Below are 21,620 nucleotides of genomic sequence, written 5' to 3'. Positions count from 1 at the left end.
AATATACCCCAGGTTCCGGCCGCAACTCGAGCAAAACCATGAGACTTCCCCCTCACCGCGAGATGAGGCCCGATTCCCCTGCACTGCGTGCAGAGCAATTCCGTGTTCCACATCAAACGTGAAAGGAGCCTTGATTTCCTTGATGGCACTCCAGAGAAAACCCAAGATCACTGTCTCAAGTCTAGAGGGATCCTGAGGTCACTGGAGCAACACGAAAGGGCTCCCTGGACCCCAAATCAACTCGAGATGAGAGCTTAGTCCCTGGCTTCGCCTCAAGAGGAATAGCAACTTTCCACAAGCACCTCAAGAGGAGGCTTCTCTCAGCTACAGGTATGTGAGAGGGCCCCTGAGTTTGTGGCCTCAAGTTGAATGGACACCGAGATGCTCTGACTCGAAGTAAGACCAGATATCCCTGCAGTGAATTGAATGCAGGCTCGTCTTGCGTCTCCCAAGACGAAGTGATGTCTGAATCCCCTGTGGAGACCACAGAGAAAGACCTAGTCCTCCGCCTCATCGCGACCGGAGACCTCACATCCTTTGAAAACTCGAGAGGTTGGGGAGATCAATGCTTCCAAAGGAGACGATGCCTGACTCTCTTGAAAATGAATAGGAGTCCCAGGATCTCTCTGGCACGTGGGAAGGGACCCTGGGTCTCCCGCCTCACGTGGAGACGCGTCCCAATTGCCATGTCAAGACTCGAGGAGAATCCCGAGGTGTCCCTCGCACCTAGGCAGGAGTCCTGACATCGCTGAACAAACACGTGTCTGGAAGGGCCCTCCCCGTCGTAACTCGAGAATATACCACAGGTTCCGACCGCAACTCGAGAAAAACCATGAGACTTCCCCCTCGCCGAGAGATGAGTCCCGATTCCCCTGCACTGCGTGCAGAGCAATTCCGTGTTTCACATAAAACGTGAAAGGAGCCTTTATTTCCTTGATGGCACTCCAGAGAAAACCCAAGATCACTGTCTCAAGTCTAGAGGGATCCTGAGGTCACTGGAGCAACACGAAATGTCTCCGTGGACCCCAAGTCAACTCGTGATGAGAGCTTAGTCCTTGGCTTCGACTCAAGAGTAACACCAAATTTCCACAAGCACCTCAAGAGGAGGCTTCTCTCAGCTACAGGTATGTGAGAGGGCCCCAGAGTTTGTGGCCTCAAGTGGAATGGACACCGAGATGCTCTGACTCGAACTAAGGCTGGATATCCCTGCAGAGAACTGAATTCAGGTTCGGCTTGCATCTCCCAAGACGAAGGGATGTCTGAATCCCCTGTGGAGACCACAGAGAAAGACCTAGTCCTCCGCTTCATCGCGACCGGAGGCCTCACATCCTTCGAAAACTCGAGAGGTCCACGGAGTTCAATGCTTCCAAAGGAGGCGATGCCTGACTCCTCTTGAAAATGGATAGGAGTCCCAGGATCCCTGTGGCACGTGGAAAGGGGCCCTTGGTCTCCCGCCTCACGTGGAGACGCGTCCCAATTGCCATGCCAAGACTCGAGGAGAATCCCGAGGTGTCCCTCGCACCTAGGCAGGAGTCCTGACGTCGCTGAACAAACACGTGTCTGGAAGGGCCCTCCCCGTCGTAACTCGAGAATATACCCCAGGTTCCGGCCGCAACTCGAGAAAAACCTTGAGACTTCCCCCTTGCCGCGAGATGAGGCCCGATTCCCCTGCACTGCGTGCAGAGCAATTCCGTGTTCCACATCAAACGTGAAAGGAGCCTTGATTTCCTTGATGGCACTCCAGAGAAAACCCAAGATCACTGTCTCAAGTCTAGAGGGATCCTGAGGTCACTGGAGCAACACGAAAGGGCTCCGTGGACCCCAAATCAACTCGAGATGAGAGCTTAGTCCCTGGCTTCGCCTCAAGAGGAATACCAACTTTCCACAAGCACCTCAAGAGGAGGCTTCTCTCAGCTACAGGTATGTGAGAGGGACCCTGAGTTTGTGGCCTCAAGTGGAATGGACACCGAGATGCTCTGACTCGAAGTAAGGCCGGATATCCCTGCAGTGAATTGACTGCAGGCTCGTCTTGCATCACCCAAGGCGAAGGGATGTCTGAATCCGCTGTGGAGACCACAGAGAAAGACCTAGTCCTCCGCCTCATCGCGATCGGAGGCCTCACATCCTTTGAAAACTCGAGAGGTCCAGGGAGATCAATGCTTCCAAAGGAGACGATGCCTGACTCCTCTTGAAAATGATTAGAATTCCCAGGATCCCTGTCCACATGTACGGGGACCCTGGGTCTCCCGCTTCACGTGGAAACGCGAGCCAATTGCCATGCCAAGGCTCGAGGAGAATCCCGAGGTGTCCCTCGCACCTAGGCAGGAGTCCTGACGTCGCTGAACAAACACGTGTCTGGAAGGGCCCTCCCCATCGTAACTCGAGAATATACCCCAGGGTCCAGCCGCAACTCGAGAAAAACCATGAGACTTCCCCCTCGCCGCGAGATGAGGCCCCATTCCCCTGCACTGCGTGCAGAGCAATTCCGTGTTCCATATCAAACGTGAAAGGAGCCTTGATTTCCTTGATGGCACTCCAGAGAAAACCCAAAATCACTGTCTCAAGTCTAGAGGGATCCTGAGGTCACTGGAGCAACACGAAAGGGCTCCGTGGACCCCAAATCAACTCGAGATGAGAGCTTAGTCCCTGCCTTCGACTCAACTGGGATACCAACTTTCCACAAGCACCTCAAGAGGAGGCTTCTCTCAGCTACAGGTATGTGAGAGCGACCCTGAGTTTGTGGCCTCAAGTGGAATGGACACCGACATGCTCTGACTCGAAGTAAGGCGTGATATCCCTGCAGTGAATTGAATGCAGGCTTGTCTTGCATCTCCCAAGATGAAGGGATGTCTGAATCCCCTGTGGAGACCACAGAGAAAGACCTAGTTCTCCACCTGTTCGCGACCGGAGGCCTCACGTCCTTCGAAAATTCGAGAGGTCCCCGGAGATCAAAGCTTCCAAAGGAGACGATGCCTGACTCCTCTTGAAAATGGATAGGAGTCCCAGGATCCCTGTGGCACGTGGAAAGGGTCCCTGGGTCTCCCGCCTCACATGGAAACCCGTCCCAATGGCCATGCCAAGACTCGAGGAGAATCCCGAGGTTTCCCTCGCACCTAGGCAGGAGTCCTGACATCGCTGAACAAACACGTGTCTGGAAAGGCCCTCCCAGTCGTAACTCGAGAATATACCCCACGTTCCGGCCGCAACTCGAGAAAAAGCATGCGACTTCCCGTCGCCACGAGATGAGGCCTGATTCCCCTGCACTGCGTGCAGAGCAATTCCGTGTTCCACATCAAACGTAAAAGGAGCCTTGATTTCCTTGATGGCACTCCAGAGAACACCCAAGATCACTATCTCAAGTCTAGAGGGATCCTGAGGTCACTGTAGCAACACTAACGGGCTCCGTGGACCCCAAACCAAGTCGAGATGAGAGCTTCTTCCCTGGCTTCGACTCAAGAGGAATACTCAATTTCCAGAAGTACCTCAAGAGGAGGCTTCTCTCAGCTACAGGTATGAGAGAGGGACCCTGAGTTTGTGGCCTCAAGTGGAATGGACACCGAGATGCTCTGACTCGAAGTAAGTCAGGATATCCCTGCAGTGAATTGAATGCAGACTCCTCTTGCATCTCCCAAGACGAAGGGATGTCTGAATCCCCACTGGAGACCACAGAGAAAGACCTATTTCTACGCCTCATCGCGACAGGAGGCCTCACGTCCTTTGAAAACTCGAGACGTCCGCGGAGATCAATGCTTCCAAAGGAGACGATGCCTGAGTCCTCTTGAAAATGGATAGGAGTCCCAGGATCCCTGTGGCACTTGGAAAGGGACCCTGGGTCTCCCGCCTCACGTGGAGACGCGTCCCAATGGCCATGCCAAGACTCGAGGAGAATCCCGACGTGTCCCTCACACCTAGGCAGGAGTCCTGACGTCGCTGAACAAACACGTGTCTGGAAGGGCCCTCCCCGTCGAAACGCGAGAATATACCCCAGGTTCCGGCCGCAACTTGAGAAAAACCATGAGACTTTCCCCTCGCCGCGAGATGAGGCCCGATTCCCCTGCACTGCGTGCAGAGCAATTCCGTGTTCCACATCAAACATGAAAGGAGCCTTGATTTCCTTGATGGCACTCCAGAGAACACCCAAGATCACTGTCTCAAGTCTAGAGGGATCCTGAGGTCACTGTAGCAACAAGAAAGAGCTCCCTGGACCCCAAATCAACTCGAGATGAGAGCCACGTCCCTGGCTTCAGCTCAAGAGGAATACCCACTTTCCACAAGCACCTCAAGAGGAGGTTTCTCTCAGCTACAGGTATGTGAGAGGGACCCTGAGTTTGTGGCCTCAAGTGGAATGGACACCGAGATGCTCGGATCGAAGGAAGGCCGGATATCCGTGCAGTGAATTGAATGCAGGCTCGTCTTGCATCTCCCACGACGAAGGGATGTCTGAATCCCCTGTGGAGACCACAGAGAAAGACCTAGTTCTCCACCTCATCGCGACCGGAGGCCTCACATCCTTTGAAAACTCGAGAGGTCCGCAGAGATCAATGCTTCCAAAGGAGACGATGCCTGACTCCTCTTGAAAATGGATAGGAATCCCAGGATCCCTGTGGCACGTGGAAAGGGACCCTGGGTCTCCCGCCTCACCTGGAGACGCGTCCCAATGGCCATGCCAAGACTCGAGGAGAATCCCGAGGTGTCCCTCGCACCTAGGCAGGAGTCCTGACGTCGCTGAACAAACACGTGTCTGGAAGGGCCCTCCCCGTCGTAACTCGAGAATATACCCCAAGTTCCGGCCGCAACTCGAGAAAAACCATGAGACTTCCCCTTCGCCGCGAGATGAGGCCCGATTCCCCTGCACTGCGTTCAGAGCAATTCCGTGTTCCACATCAAACGTGAAAGGAGCCTTGATTTCCTTGATGGCACTCCAGAGAAAACCTAAGATCACTGCCTCAAGTCCAGAGGGATCCTGAGGTCACTGGAGCAACACGAAAGGGCTCCGAGGACCCCAATTCAACTCGAGATGAGAGCTTAGTCCCTGGCTTCGACTCAAGAGTAACACCAAATTTCCACAAGCACCTGAAGAGGAGGCTTCTCTCAGCTACAGGTATGTGAGAGGGACCCTGAGTTTGTGGCCTCAAGTGGAATGGACACCGAGATGCTCTGACTCGAAGTAAGGCAGTATATGCCTGCAGTGAATGGAATGCAGGCTCGTCTTGCATCTCCCAAGACAACGGGATGTCTGATTCCCCTGTAGAGACCACAGAGAAAGACCTAGTCGTCCAAATCAACGCGACTGGAGCCCTCACATCCTTTGAAAACTCGAGAGGTCCGCGGAGAGCAATGCTTCCAACGGAGACGATGCCTGACTCCTCTTGAAAATGGATAGGAGTCCCAGGATCCCTGTGGCACGTGGAAAGGGACCCTGGGTCTTCCGCCTCACGTGGAGACACGTCCCAATTGCCATGCCAAGACTCGAGGAGAATCCCGAGGTGTCCCTCGCACCTAAGCAGGAGTCCTGACGTCGCTGAACAAACACGTGTCTGGAAGGGCCCTCCCCGTCGTAACTCGAGAATATACCCCAGGTTCCGGCCGCAACTCGAGAAAAACCATGAGACTTCCCCCTCGTCGCCAGATGAGGCCCGATTCCCCTGCACTGCGTGCAGAGCAATTCCGTGTTCCACATCAAACGTGAAAGGAGCCTTGATTTCCTTGATGGCACTCCAGAGAAAACCCAAGATCACTGTCTCAAGTCTAGAGGGATCCTGAGGTCACCGGAACAACACGAAAGGGCTCCGTGGACCCCAAATCACCTCGAGATGAGAGCTTAGTCCTTGGCTTCGACTCAAGAGGAATACCAACTTTACACAAGCACCTCAAGAGGAGGCTTCTCTCAGCTACAGGTAGGTGAGAGGGACCCTGAGTTTGTGGCCTCAAATCGAATGGACACCGAGATGCTCTGACTCGAAATAAGGCCGGATATCCCTGCAGTGAATTGAATGCAGGCTCGTCTTGCATCTCCCAAGACGAAGGGATGTCTGAATGCCCTGTGGAGACCACAGAGAAAGACCTAGTCCTCCGCCTCATTGAGACAGGAGGCCTCACATCCTTTGAAAACTCGAGAGGTCCGCGGAGATCAATGCTTCCAAAGGAGACGATGCCTGACTCCTCTTGAAAATGGATAGGAGTCCCAGGATCCCTGTGGCACGTGGAAAGGGACCCTGGGTCTCCCGCCTCACGTGGAGACGCGTCCCAATTGCCATGCCAAGATTCGAGGAGAATACCGAGGTGTCCCTCGCACCTAGGCAGGAGTCCTGACGTCGCTGAACAAACACGTGTCTGGAAGGGCCCTCCCCGTCGTAACTCGACAATATACCACAGGTTCCGGCCGCAACTCGAGAAAAACCATGAGACTTTCCCCTCGCCGCGAGATGAGGCCCGATTCCCCTGCACTGCGTGCAGAGCAATTCCGTTTTCCACATCAAACGTGAAAGGAGCCTTGATTTCCTTGATGGCACTCCAGAGAAAACCCAAAATCACTGTCACAAGTCTAGAGGGATCCTGAGGTCACTGGAGCAACACGAAAGGGCTCCGTGGACCCCAAATCAACTCGAGATGAGAGCTTAGTCCCTGGCATCGACTCAACAGGAATACCAACTTTCCACAAGCACCTCAAGAGGAGGCTTCTCTCAGCTACAGGTATGTGAGAGGGACCATGAGATTGTGGCCTCAAGTGGAATGGACACCGAGATGCTCTGACTCGAATTAAGGCCAGATATCCCTGCAGTGAATTGAATGCAGGCTCGTCTTGCATCTCCCAAGACGAAGGGATGTCTGAATCCCCTGTGGAGACCACTGAGAAAGATCTAGTTCTCCGCCTCATCGCAACCGAAGGCCTCACATCCTTTGAAAACTGGATAGGTCGGCGGAGATCAATGCTTCCAAAGGAGACGATGCCTGACTCCTCTTGAAAATGGATAGGAGTCCCAGGATCCCTGTGGCACGTGGAAAGGGACTCTGGGTCTCCCGCCTCAAGTGGAGACGCGTCCCTATTGCCATGCCAAGACTCTTGGAGAATCCCGAAGTGTCCCTCGCACCTAGGCAGGAGTCCTGACGTCGCTGAACAAACACGTGTCTGCAAGGGCCCTCCCCGTCCTAACTCGAGAATATACCCCAGGTTCCGGCCTCAACTCGAGAAAAACCATGAGACTTCCCCCTCGCCGCGAGATGAGGCCCGATTCCCCTGCACTGCGTGCAGAGCAATTCCGTGTTACACATCAAACGTGAAAGGAAACTTACTTTCCTTGATGGCACCCCAGAGAAAACCCAAGATCACTGTCTCAAGTCTAGAGCGATCCTGAGGTCACTGTAACAACAAGAAAGTGCTTCGTGGACCCCAAATCAACTCGAGATGAGAGCTTAGTCCATGGCTTCGACTCAAGAGGAATACCAAGTTTCCACAAGCACCTCAAGAGGAGGCTTCTCTCCGCTACATGGATGTGAGAGGTACCCTGAGTTTGTGGCCTCAAGTGGAATGGACACCGAGATGCTCTGACTCGAAGTAAGGCCGGATATCCCTGCAGTGAATTGAATACAAGCTCGTCTTTCATCTCCCAAGACGAAGGGATGTCTGAATCCCCTATGGAGACCACAGAGAAAGACCTAGACCTCCGCCTCATCGCGACCGGAGGGCTCACATCCTTTGAAAACTCGAGAGGTCTGCGGAGATCAATGCTTCCAAAGGAGACGATGCCTGACTCCTCTTGAAAATGGTTAGGAGTCCCAGGATCCCTGTCCACATGGACGGGGACCCTGGGTCTACCGCTTCACGTGGAGACGCGTCAAAATTGCCATGCCAAAACTCGAGGAGAATCCCGAGGTGTCCCTCGCACCTAGGCAGGTGTCCTGACGTCGCTGAACAAACACGTGTCTGGAAGGGCCTTCCCCATCGTAACTCGAGAATATACCCCAGGGTCCGGCCGAAACTCGAGAAAAACCATGAGACTTCCCCCTCGCCGCGAGATGAGGCCCGATACCCCTGCACTGCGTGCAGAGCAATTCCGTGTTCCACATCAAACGTGAAAGGAGCCTTGATTTCCTTGATGGCACTCCAGAGAAAACCCAAGATCACTGTCTCAAGTCTAGAGGGATCCTGAGGTCACTGGAGCAACATGAAAGGGCTCCGTGGACCCCAAATCAACTCGAGATGAGAGCTTAGTCCCTGGCTTCGACTCAAGTGGAATACCAACTTTTCACAAGCACCTCAAGAGGAGGCATCTCTCAGCTACAGGTATGTGAGAGTGACCCTGAGTTTTTGGCCTCAAGTGGAATGGACACCGAGATGCTCTGACTCGAAGTAAGGCCGGATATCCCTGCAGTGAATGGAATGCAAGCTCGTCTTGCATCTCCCAAGACGAAGGGATGTCTGAATCCCCTGTGGAGACGACAGAGAGAGACCTAGTTCTCCGCCTCATCTCGACCGGAGGCCTCACATCCTTTGAAAACTAGAGAGGTCCGCGGAGATCAATGCTTCCAAAGGAGACGTTGCCTGACTCCTCTTGAAAATGGTTAGGAGTCCCAGGATCCCTGTCCACATGGACGGGGACCCTGGGTCTCCCGCTTCACGTGGAGACGCGTCCCAATTGCCATGCTAAGACTCGAGGAGAATCCCGAGGTGTCCCTCGCACCTAGGCAGGAGTCCTGCCGTCGCTGAACAAACACTTTTCTGGAAGGGCCCTCCCCGTGGTAACTCGAGAATATACCCCAGGTTACGGCCGCAACTCGAGAAAAACCATGAGACTTCCGACTCGTCGCGAGATGAGGCCCGATTCCCTTGCACTGCGTGCAGAGCAATTCCGTGTTCCACATCAAACGTGAAAGGAGCCTTGATTTCCTTGATGGCACTCCAGAGAAAACCCAAGATCACTGTCTCAAGTCTAGAGGGATCCTGAGTTCACTGGAGCAACACGAAAGGGCTCCGTGGACCCCAAATCAACTCGAGATGAGAGCTTAGTCCCTGGCTTCGACTCAAGAGGAATACCAACTTTCCACAAGCACCTCAAGAGGAGGCTTCTCTCAGCTACAGGTATATGAGAGGGACCCTGAGTAAGTGGCCTCAAGTGGAATGGACACCGAGATGTTCTGACTCGACATAAGGCCAGATATCCCTGCAGTGAATTGAATGCCGGCTCGTCTTGCATCTCCCAAGACGAAGGGATGTCTAAATCCCCTGTGGAGACCACAGAGAAAGACCTATTCTCCGACTCATCGCAACCGGAGGCCTCACATCCTTTGAAAACTCGAGAGGTCCGCGGAGATCAATGCTTCCAAAGGAGACATTGCCTGACTCCTCTTGAAAATGGATAGGAGTCCCAGGATCCCTGTGGCACGTGGAAAGGGAACATGGGTCTCCCGCCTCACGTGGAGACGCGTCCCACTTGCCATGCCAAGACTCGAGGAGAATCCCGAGGTGTCCCTCGAACCTAGGCAGGAGTCCTGACGTCTCTGAACGAACACGTGTCTGGAAGGGCCCTCCCCGTCGTAACTCGAGAATATACCCCAGGTTCCGGCCGCAACTCGAGAAAAACCATGAGACTTCCCCCTCGCCGCGAGATGAGGCCCTATTTTCCTGCTCTGCGTGCAGAGCAACTCCGTGTTCCACATCAAACCTGAAAGGAGCCTTGATTTCCTTGATGGCACTCTAGAGAAAACCCAAGATCACTGTCTCAGGTCTAGAGGGATCCTGAGGTCACTGTAGCAATACAAAAGGGCTCCGTGGACCCCAAATCAACTCGAGATGAGAACTTAGTCCCTGGCTTCGACTCAAGAGGAATACCAACTTTCCACAAGCACCTCAAGAGGAGGCTTCTCTCAGCTACAGGTATGTGAGAGGGACCCTGAGTTTGTGGCCTCAAGTGGAATGGACACCGAGATGCTCTGACTCGAAGTAAGCCCGGATATCCCTGCAGTGAATTGAATGCAGGCTCGTCTTGCATCTCCCAAGACGAAGGGATGTCTGAATCCCCTGTGGAGACCACAGAGAAAGACCTAGTCCTCCGCCTCATCGAGACCGGAGGCCTCACATCCTTTGAAAACTCGAGAGGTCTGCGGAGATCAATGCTTTCAAAGGAGACGATGCCTGACTACTCTTGAAAATGGATAGGAGTCCCAGGAACCCTGTGGCACGTGGAAAGGGACCCTGGGTCTCCCGCCTCACGTGGAGACGCGTGCCAATTGCCATGCCAAGACTCGAGGAGAATCCCAAGGTGTCCCTCGCACCTAGGCAGGAGTCCTGACGTCGCTGAACAAACACGTGTCTGGAAGGGCCCTCCCCGACGTAACTCGAGAATATACCTCAGGTTCCGGCCGCAACTCGAGAAAAACCGTGAGACTTCCCCCTCGCCAGCAGATGAGTCCCGATTCCGCTACACTGCATGCAGAGCAATTCCGTATCCCAGATCAAACGTGAAAAGAGCCTTGATTTCCTTGATGGCACTCCAGAGAAAACCCAAGATCACAGACTCAAATCGAGAGGGATCCTGAGGTCACTGTAGCAACACGAAAGGGCTCTGCAGACCCAAATAAACTCGAGATGTGAGGTTAGTCCCTGGCTTCGACTCAAGAGGAATACCAACTTTCCACAAGCACCTCAGGGGAGGCTTCTCTCAGCTACAAGGTATGTGAGAGGGACCCTGAGTTTGTGGCCTCAAGTGGAATGAACACCGAGATGCTCTGAGTCAAAGTAAGGACGGATATCCCTGCAGTGAATTGAATGCAGGCTCGTCTAGCATCTCCAATACGAAGGGATGTCTGCATCCCCTGTGGAGACCAGAGAGAAAGACCTAGTTCTCCGCCTCATCGCTGACGGAGGCCTCACATCCTTTGAAAACTCGAGAGGTCCGCGGAGATCAATGCTTCCAAAGGAGACGATGCCTGACTCCTCTTGAAAATGGATAGGAGTCCCAGGATCCCTGTGGCACGTGGAAAGGGACCCTGGGTCTCCCGCCTCACGTGGAGACGCGTGCCAATTGCCATGCCAAGACTCGAGGAGAATCCCGAGGTGTCCCTCGCACCTAGGAAGGAGTCCTGACGTCGCTGAATAAACACGTGTCTGGAAGGGCCCTCCCCGTCTTAACTCGAGACTATACCCCAGGTTCCGGCCTAAACTCGAGAAAAACCATGCGACTTCCCCCTCGCCGCGAGATGAGGCCCGATTTCCCTGCGCTGCATGCAGAGCAATTCCGTGTTCCACATCAAACGTGAAAGGAGCCTTGATTTCCTTGATGGCACTACAGAGAAAACCCAAGATCACTGTCTCAAGTCTAGAGGGATCCTGAGGTCACTGGAGTAACACGAAAGGGCTCCGTGGACCCCAAATCAACTCGAGATGAGAGCTTAGACCCTGGCTTCGACTCAAGAGGAATACCAACTTTCCACAAGCCCCTCAAGAGGAGGCTTCTCTCAGCTACAGGTATGTGAGAGGGACCCTGAATCTGTGGCCTCAAGTGGAATGGACACCGAGATGCTCTGACTTGAAGTAAGGCCAGATATCCCTGCAGTGAATTGAATGCAGGCTCGTCTTGCATCTCCCAAGATGAAGGGATGTCTGAATTCCCTGTGGAGACAAAAGAGGAAGACCTAGTCCTCCGCCTCATCGAGACCAGAGGCCTCACATCCTTTGAAAATTCGAGAGGTCTGCGGAGATCAATGCTTCCAAAGGAGACGATGCCTGACTCCTCTTGAAAATGGATAGGAGTCCCAGGACCCCTGTCGCACGTGGAAAGGGACCCTGGGTCCCCGCCTCACGTGGAGACGCGTCCCAAATGCCATGCCAAGACTCGAGGAGAATCCAGAGGTTCCCTCGCACCTAGACACGAGTCCTGACGTCGCTGAATAAACACGTGTATGGAAGGGCCCTCCCCGTCGTAACTCGAGAATATACCCCAGGTTCCGGCCGCAACTCGAGAAAAACCATGAGACTTCCCCCTCGCCGCGAGATGAGGCCCTTTTTCACTGCACTGTGTGCAGACCAATTCCGTATCCCATATCAAACTTGAAATGAGGCTTGATTTCCTTGATGGCACTCCAGAGAAAAAGCAAGATCACTGTCTCAAGTCTAGAGGGATCCTGAGGTCACTGTAGAAACACGAAAGGGCTCCGTGGACCCCAAATCAACTCGAGATGAGAGCTTAGTTCCTGGCTTCGACTCAAGAGGAATACCAACTTTTCACAAGCACCTCAAGAGGAGGCTTCTCTCAGCTAATGGTATGTGAGAGGGACCCTGAGTTTGTCGCCTGAAGTCGAATGGACACCGAGATGCTCTGACTCGAAGTAAGGCCGTATATCCCTGCAGTGAATTGAATGCAGGCTCGTCTTGAATCTCCCAAGACGAAGGGATGTCTCAATCACCTGTGGAGACCACAGAGAAAGACCTAGTTCTCCGCCTCTTCGTGACCGGAGGCCTCGAATCCTTTGAAAATTGGAGAGGTCAGCGGAGATCAATGCTTCCAAAGAAGCCGATGCCTGACTCCTCTTGAAAATGGATAGGAGTTCCAGGATCCCTCTGGCACCTGAAAGGGACCGTTGGTCTCCCTTTTCACGTGGAGACGCGTCCCAATTGCCATGCCAAGACTCGAGGAGAATCCCGAGGTGTCCCTCGCACCTAGGCAAGAGTCCTGACGTCGCTGAACAAACACGTGTCTGGAAGGGCCCTCCCCGACGTAACTCGAGAATATACCCCAGGTTCCGGCCGCAACTCGAGGAAAACCATGAGACTTCCCCCTTGCTGCGAGATGAGTCCCGATTCCCCTGCACTGCGTGCAGAGCAATTCCGTATCCCACATCAAACGTGAAAAGAGCCTTGAATTCCTTGATGGCACTCCAGAGAAAACCCAAGATAACTCTCAAGTCTAGAGGGATCCTGAGGTCACTGTAGCAACACAAAAAGGCTCCGTGGACCCCAAATCAACTCGAGATGAGAGCTTAGTCCCTGGGTTCGACTCAAGAGGAATACCAACTTTCCACAAGCACCTCAAGAGGAGGCTTCTCTCAGCTACAGGTATGAGAGAGGGACCCTGAATTTGTGGCCTCAAGTGGAATGAACAACGAGATGCTCTGACTCGAAGTAAGGCCGGATATCCCTGCAGTGAATTGAATGCAGGATCGTCTTGCATCTCCAAGACGAAGGGATGTCTGAATCCCCTGTTGAGACCAGAGAGAAAGACCTAGTTCTCCGCCTCATCGCGACCGGAGGCCTCACATCCTTTGAAAACTCGAGAGGTCCGCAGAGATCAATGCTTCCAAAGGAGACGATGCCTGACTCCTCTTGCAAATGGATCGGAGTCCCAGGATCCCTGTGGCACGTGGAAAGGGACCCTGGGTCTCCCGCCTCACGTGGAGACGCGTCCCAATTGCCATGCCAAGACTCGAGGAGAATCCCGAGGTGTCCCTCGCACATAGACAGGAGTCCTGACGTCGCTGAACAAATACGTGTCTGGAAGGGCCCTCCGGGTCGTAACTCGAGAATATACCCCATGTTCCGGCCGCAACTCGAGAAAAACCAGGAGACTTCCCCCTTGCCGCGAGATGAAGCCCGATTCCCCTGCACTACGTGCAGAGCAATTCCTTGTTCCACATCAAACGTGAAAGGAGCCTTGATTTCCTTGATGGCACTCCAGAGAAAACCCAAGATTACTCTCTCAAGTCTAGAGGGATCCTGAGGTCACTATAGCAACACGAAACGGCTCCTGGACCCCAAATCAACTCGAGATGAGAGCTTATTCCCTGGCTTCGACTCAAGAGTCATACCAACTTTCCACAAGCACCTCAAGAGGAGGCTTCTCTCAGCTACAGGTATGTGAGAGGGACCCTGAATTTGTGGCCTCAAGTGGAATGGACACTGAGATGCTGTCTCGAAGTAAGGCCGGATATCCCTGCAGTGAATTGAATGCAGGCTCATCTTGCATCCCCCAGACGAAGGGATGTCTGCATCCCCTGTGGAGACCACAGAGATAGACCTAGTTCTCCGCCTCATCGCGACCGGAGGCCTCACATCCTTTGAAAACTCGAGAGGTCCGCGGGGATCCATGTTTCCAAATTAGACGATGCCTGACTACTCTTGAAAATGGATAGGAGTCCCAGGATCCCTGTGGCACGTCGAAAGGGACACTGGGTCTCCCGCCTCACGTGAAGACGCGTGCCAATTGCCATGCCGAGACTCGACGAGAATCCCGAGGTGTCCCTCGCACCTAGGCAGGAGTCCTGACATCGCTGAACAAACACGTGTCTGGAAGGGCCCTCCCCGTTGTAACTCGAGAATATACCCCAGGTCCCCGCCGCAACTCGAGAAAAACCATGAGACTTCCCCCTCGCCTCGAGATGAGGCCCGATTCCCCTGCACTGCGTGCAGAGCAGTTTCGTGTTCCACATCAAACGTGAAAGGAGCCTTGATTTCCTTGATGGCACTCCAGAGAAAACCCAAGATCACTGTCTCAAGTCTAGAGGGATCCTGAGGTCACTGGAGCAACACGAAAGGGCTCCGTGGACCCCAAATCAACTCGAGATGAGACCTTAGTCCTTGGCTTCGAATCAAGAGGAATATCAACTTTCCACAAGCACCTCAAAAGGAGGATTCTCTCAGCTACAGGTATGAGAGAGGGACCCTGAATTTGTGGCCTCAAGTGGAATGAACAACGAGATGCTCTGACTCGAAGTAAGGCCGGATATCCCTGCAGTGAATTGAATGCAGGATCGTCTGGCATCTCCAAGACGAAGGGATGTCTGAATCCCCTGTTGAGACCAGAGAGAAAGACCTAGTTCTCCGCCTCATCGCGACTGGAGGCCTCACATCCTTTGAAAACTCGAGAGGTCCGCGGAGATCAATGCTTCCAAAGGAGATGATGCCTGACTCCTCTTGAAAATGGATAGGAGTCCCAGGATCCCTGTGGCACGTGGAAAGGGAACCTGGGTCTCCCGCCTCACGTGGAGACGCGTCCCAATTGCCATGCCAAGACTCGAGGACAATCCCGAGTTGTCCCTCGCACCTAGGCAGGAGTCCTGACATCGCTGAACAAACACGTGTCTGGAAGAGCCCTCCCCATCGTAACTCGAGAATATACCCCAGGTTCCGGCCGCAACTTGAATAAAACCATGAGACTTCCCCCTCGCCGCGAGATGAGGCCTGATTCCCCTGCACTGCATGCAGAGCAATTCCGTGTTCCACATCAAAAGTGAAAGGAACCTTCATTTCCTTGATGGCACTCCAGAGAAAACCCAGAGTCACTGTCTGAAGTCTAGAGGGATCCTGAGGTCACTGGAGCAACAGGAAAGGGCTCCATGGACACCAAATCAACTCGAGATGAGAGCTTAGTCCCTGTCTTCGACTCAAGAGGAATACCAAGTTTCCACAAGCACCTCAAGAAGAGGCTTCTCTCAGCTACATGGATGTGAGAGGTACCCTGAGTTTGTGGCCTCAAGTGGAATGGACACCGAGATGCTCTGACTCGAAGTAAGGCCGGATATCCCTGCAGTGAATTGAATGCAGGCTCGTATTGCATCTCCCAAGACGAAGGGATGTCTGAATGCCCTGTGGAGACCACAGAGAAAGACCTAGTCCTCCGCCTCATCGCGACCGGAGGCCTCACATCCTTTGAAAACTCGAGAGGTCCGCAGAGATCAATGCTTCCAAAGGAGACGATGCCTGACTCCTCTTGAAAATGGATAGGAGTCCCAGGATCCCTGTGGCACGTGGAAAGGGACCCTGGGTCTCCCGCTTCACGTGGAGACGCGTCCCAATTGCCATGACAAGATTCGAGGAGAATCCCGAGGTGTCCCTCACAGCTAGGCACGAGTCCTGACGTCGCTGAACAAACACGTGTCTAGAAGGGCCCTCCCCGTCGTAACTCGAGAATATACCCCAGGTTCCGGCCGCAACTCGAGAAAAACCATGAGATTTCCCCCTCGCCGCCAGATGATTCCCGATTCCCCTGCACTGCGTGCAGTACAATTCCGTGTTCCACATCAAACGTGTAAGGAGCCTTGATTTCCTTGATGGCACTCCAGAGAAAACCCAAGATCACTGTCTCAAGTCTAGAGGGATCCTGAGGTCACTGGAGCAACACGAAATTTCCCCTTAGACCCCAAATCAACTCGAGATGAGAGCTTAGTCCCTGGCTTCGACTCAAGTGGAATACCAACTTTCCACAAGCACCTTAAGAGGAGGCTTCTCTAAGCTACAGGTATGTGAGAGGGACCCTGAGTTTGTGGCCTCAAGTGGAATGGACACCGAGATGCTCTGACTCGAAGTAAGGCGGGATATCCCTGTAGTGAATAGAATGCAGGCTCGTCTTGCATCTCCCAAGACGAAGGGATGTCTGAATCCCCTGTGGAGACGACAGAGAAAGACCTAGTCCTCCGCCTCATCGCGAACGGAGACATCACATCCTATGAAAAATCGAGAGGTCTGCGGAGATCAATGCTTCCAAAGGAGACGATGCCTGACTCCTCTTGAAAATGGATAGGAGTCCCAGGATCCATCTGACACGTGGAGAGGGACCCTGGGTCTCCCGCCTCACGTGGAGACGCGTCCCAATTGCCATGCCAAGACTCGAGGAGAATCCCGAGGTGTCCCTCGCACCTAGGCAGGAGTCCTAACGTCGCTGAGCAAACACGTTTCTGGAAGGGCCCTCCCCGTCGTAACTCGAGAATATACCCCAGATTCCCGCCGCAACTCGGGAAAAACAATGAGACTTCAAATTCGCCGCGAGAAAAGGCCCAATTACCCTGCACTGCGTGCAGAGCAATTCCGTGTTCCACATCAAACATGATGGGAGCCTTGATTTCCTTGATGGCACTCCAGAGAAAACCCAAGATCACTGTCTCAAGTCTAGAGGGATCCTGAGGTCACTGGAGCAACACGAAAGGGCTCCGTGGATCCCAAATCAACGCGGATGAGAGCTTAGTCCCTGGCTTCGACTCAAGAGGAATACCAACTTTCCACAAGCACCTCAAGAGGAGGCTTCTCTCAGCTACAGTTATGTGAGAGGGACCCTGATTTTGTGGCCTCAAGTGGAATGGACACCGAGATGCTCTGACTCGAGGTAAGGCCGAATATCGCTGCAGTGAATTGAATGCAGGGTCGTCTTGCATCTCCCAAGATGAAGGGATGTCTGAATCCCCTGTGGAGACCACAGAGAAAGACCTAGTTCTCCACCTCATCGCGACCGGAGGCCTCACATCCTTTGAAAACTCGAGAGGTCCGCGGAGATCAATGCTTCCAAAGGAGAAGATGCCTGACTCCTCTTGAAAATGGATAGGAGTCCCAGGATCCCTGTGGCACGTGGAAAGGGACCCTGGGTCTCCCGCCTCACGTGGAGACGCGTCCCAATGGCAATGCCAAGACTCGAGGAGAATCCCGAGGTGTCCCTGGCACCTAGGCAGGCGTCCTGACGTCGCTGAACAAACACGTGTCTGGAAGGGCCCTCCCCGTAGTAACTTGAGAATGTACCCCAGGTTCCGGCCGCAACTCGAGAAAAATCATGAGACTTCCCCCTCGACGCGAGATGAGGTCCGATTCCCCTGCACTGCGTGCAGAGCAATTCCGTGTTCCACATCAAACGTGAAAGGACCCTTGATTTCCTTGATGGCACTCCAGAGAAAACCCAAGATCACTGTCTCAAGTCTAGAGAGATCCTGAGGTCACTGTAGCAACACGAAAGGGCTCCATGGACCCTAAATCAACTCGAGATGAGAGCTTAGTCCCTGGCTTCGACTCAAGGGGAATACCAACTTTCCACAAGCACCTCAAGAGGAGGCTTCTCTCAGCTACAGGTATGTGAGAGGGACCCTGAGTTTGTGGCCTCAAGTAGAATGGACACCGAGATGCTCTGACTCGAAGTAAGGCCGGATATCCCTGCAGTGAATTGAATGCAGGCTCGTCTTGCATCTCCCAAGACGAAGGGGTGTCTGAATCCCTTGTGGAGACCACAGAGAAAGACCTAGTTCTCCGCCTCATCACGACCGGAGGCATCACATCCTTTGAAAACTCGAGAGGTCCGCGGAGATCAATGCTTCCAAAGGAGACGATGCCTGACTCCTCTTGAAAATGGACAGGAGTCCCAGAATCCCTGTGGCACGTGGAAAGGGACCCTGGGTCTCCCGCCTCACGTGGAGACGCGTCCCAATTGCCATGCCAAGATTCGAGGAGAATCACGAGTTGTGCCTCACACCTAGGCAGGAGTCCTGACTTCGCTGAACGAACACGTGTCTGGAAGGGTCCTCCCCGTCGTAACTCGAGAACATACCCCAGGTTCCAGCCGCAACTCGAGAAAAACCATGAGACTTCCCCCTCGCCGCGAGATGAGGCCCGATTCCCCTGCACTGCATGCAGAGCAATTCCGTGTTCCACGTCAAACGTGAAAGGAGCCTTGATTTCCTTGATGGCACTCCAGAGAAAACCCAAGATCGCTGTCTGAAGTCTAGAGGGATCCTGAGGTCACTGTAGCAACAGGAAAGGGCTCCGTGGACCCCAAATCAACTCGAGATGAGAGCGTAGTCCCTGGCTTCGACTCAAGAGGAATACCAACTTTCCAGAAGCACCTCAAGAGGAGGCTTCTCTCAGCTACAGGTATGTGAGAGGGACCCTGAGTTTGTGGCCTCAAGTGGAATGGACACGGAGATGCTCTGACTCGAAGTAAGGCCAGATATCCCTGCAGTGAATTGAATGCAGGCTCGTCTTGCATCTCCCAAGACGAAGGGATGTCTGAATCCCCTGTGGAGACCACAGAGAAAGACCTCGTTCTCCGCCTCATCGCGACCAGGACGCCTCACATCCTTTGAAAACTCGAGAGTTCCGCGGAGATCAATGCTTCCAAAGGAGAATGCCTGACTCCTCTTGAAAATGGATAGGTGTCCCAGGATCCTTGTGGCACGTGGAAAGGGACCCTGGGTCTCCCGCCTCACGTGGAGACGGGTCCCAATTGCCATTCCAAGACTCGAGGTGAATCCCGAGTTGTCCCTCGCACCTAGGCAGGAGTCCTGACGTCGCTGAACAAACACGTGTCTGGAAGGGCCCTCCCCGTCGTAACTCCAGAATATACCCCAGGTTCCGGCCGCAACTCGAGAAAAACCATGAGACTTCCCCCTCGCGGCAAGATGAGGCCCGATTCCCCTGCACTACGAGCAAAGCAATTGCGTGTTCCACATCAAACGTGAAAGGAGCCTTGATTACCTTGATGGCACTCCAGAGAAAACCCAAATCACTGTCTCAATTCTAGAGGGTCCTGAGGTCACTGTAGCAAGACGAAAGGGCTTCGTGTGCCGCAAACAACTCGAGATGAGAGCTTCGTCCCTGCCTTCGACTCAAGATGAATACCAACTTTCCACAAGCACCTCAAGAGGAGGCTTCTGTCACCTTCAGGTATGTGAGAGGGACCCTGAGCTGGTGGCCTCAAGTCGAATGGATAGCGTGATGCTCTGACTCGAAGTAAGGCCGGATATCCCTGCAGTGAATTGAATGCAGGCTCGTTTTGCATCTCCCAACAGGAAGGGATGTCTGAATCCACTGTGGAGACCACAGAGAAAGACCTAGTTCTCCGCCTCATCCCGAATTGAGGCCTCACATCCTTTGAAACCTCGAGAGGTGTGCGGAGATCAATGCTTCCAAACGAGACGATGCCTGACTCCTCTTGAAAATGGAAAGGGGTCCCAGGATCCCTGTGGCACGTGGAAAGGGACCCTGGGTCTCCCGCCTCACGTGGAGACGCGTCCCAATTGCCATGCCAAGACTCGAGGAGAATCCCGAGTTGTGCCTCGCACCTAGGCAGGAGTCCTGACGTCGCTGAACAAGCAGGTGTCTGGAAGGGCCCTCCCCGTCGTAACTCGAGAACATACCCCAGGTTTCGGCCGCAACTCGACAAAAACCATGAGATTTCCCCCTCGGCGCGAGATGAGGCCCGATTCCGCTGCACTGCGTGCAGAGCAATTGCGTGTTCCACATCAAACGTGAAAGGAGCCTTGATTTCCTTGATGGCACTCCAGAGAAAATCCAAGATCACTGTCTCAAGTCTAGAGGGATCCTGAGGTCACTGTAGCAACACGAAAGAGCTCCGTGGACCCCAAATCAACTCGAGATGAGAGCTTACTCCCTGGCTTCGACTCAAGAGGAATACCAACTTTCCACAAGCACCTCAAGATGAGGTTTCTCTCAGCTACATTTATGTGAGAGGGACCCTGAGTGTGTGGCCTCAAATGTAATGGACACCGAGATGCACTGATTCGAATAAAGGCCGGATATCCCTGCAGTGAATTGAATGCAGGCTCGTCTTGCATCTCCTAAGAAGAAGGGATGTATGAATCCCCTGTGGAGACCATAGAGAAAGACATTGTTCTCCGCCTCATCGCGACGTGAGTCCTCACATCCTTTGAGAACTCGAGAGGTCCGCGGAGATCAATGCTTCCAAAGGAGACGATGCCTGACACCTCTTGAAAATGGATAGGAGTCCCAGGATCCCTGTGGCACATGGAAAGGGACCCTGGATCTCCTGCCTCACGTGGAGTCGCGTCCCAATTGCCATGCCAAGACTCGAGGAGAATCCCGAGGTGTCCCTCGCACCGACGCAGGAGTCCTGACGTCGCTGAACAAACACGTGTCTGGAACGGACCTCCCCGTCGTAACTCGAGAATATACCCCAGGTTCCGGCCGCAACTCGAGAAAAACCATGAGACTTCCCGCTCGCCGCGAGATGAGGCACGATTCCCCTGCACTGCGTGCAGAGCAATTCCGTGTTCCACATCAAACGTGAAAGGAGCCTTGATTTCCTTGATGGCACTCCAGAGAAAACCCGAGATCACTGTCTCAAGTCTAGAGGGATCCTGAGGTCACTGTAGCAACACGAAATGGGTCCATGGACCCCAAATCAACTCGTGATGAGAGCTTAGTCACTGGCTTCGACTCTATAGGAATAGCAACTTTCCACAAGCACCTCAAGAGGAGGCTTCTCTCAGATAAAGTTATGTGAGAGGGCCCTGAGTTGGGGATTCAAGTGGAATGGACACCGAGAAGCTCTGACTCGAAGTAAGGCTGGATATCCCTGCAGTGAATTGAATGCAGGCTCGTCTTGCATCTCCCAAGACGAAGGGATGTCTGAATGCCCTGTGGAGACCACAGAGAAAGACATAGATCTCCGCCTCATCGCGACCGGAGGCCTCACATCCTTTGAAAACTTGAGAGGTCCGCGGAGGTCAATGCTTCCAAAGGAGACTATGCCTGACTCCTCTTGAAAATGGATAGGAGTCCCTGGATCCGCGTGGCACGTGGAAAGGGACCCTGGGTCTCCCGCCTCACGTGGAGACGCGTCCCAATTGCCATGCCAAGACTCGAGGATAATCACGAGGTGTCCCTCACACCTAGGCAGGAGTCCTGACGTCACTGAACAAACACGTGTCTGGAAGGGCCCTCCCCGTCGTAACTCGAGAATATACCCCGGGTTCCTGCCGCAACTCGAGAAAAACCATGAGACATCCCCCTCGCCACGAGATGAGGCCCGATTTACCTGCACTGCATGCAGAGCAATTCCGTGTTCCACATCAAACGTGAAAGGAGCCTTGATTTCCTTGATGGCACTCCAGAG

The sequence above is a fragment of the Dama dama genome, chromosome 17, assembly GCF_033118175.1.
Source record: "Dama dama isolate Ldn47 chromosome 17, ASM3311817v1, whole genome shotgun sequence".
Taxonomy (NCBI): Eukaryota; Metazoa; Chordata; class Mammalia; order Artiodactyla; family Cervidae; genus Dama; species Dama dama.
The sequence above is the reverse complement of the archived record's forward strand: the minus strand, read 5'-3'. Positions refer to the sequence as shown.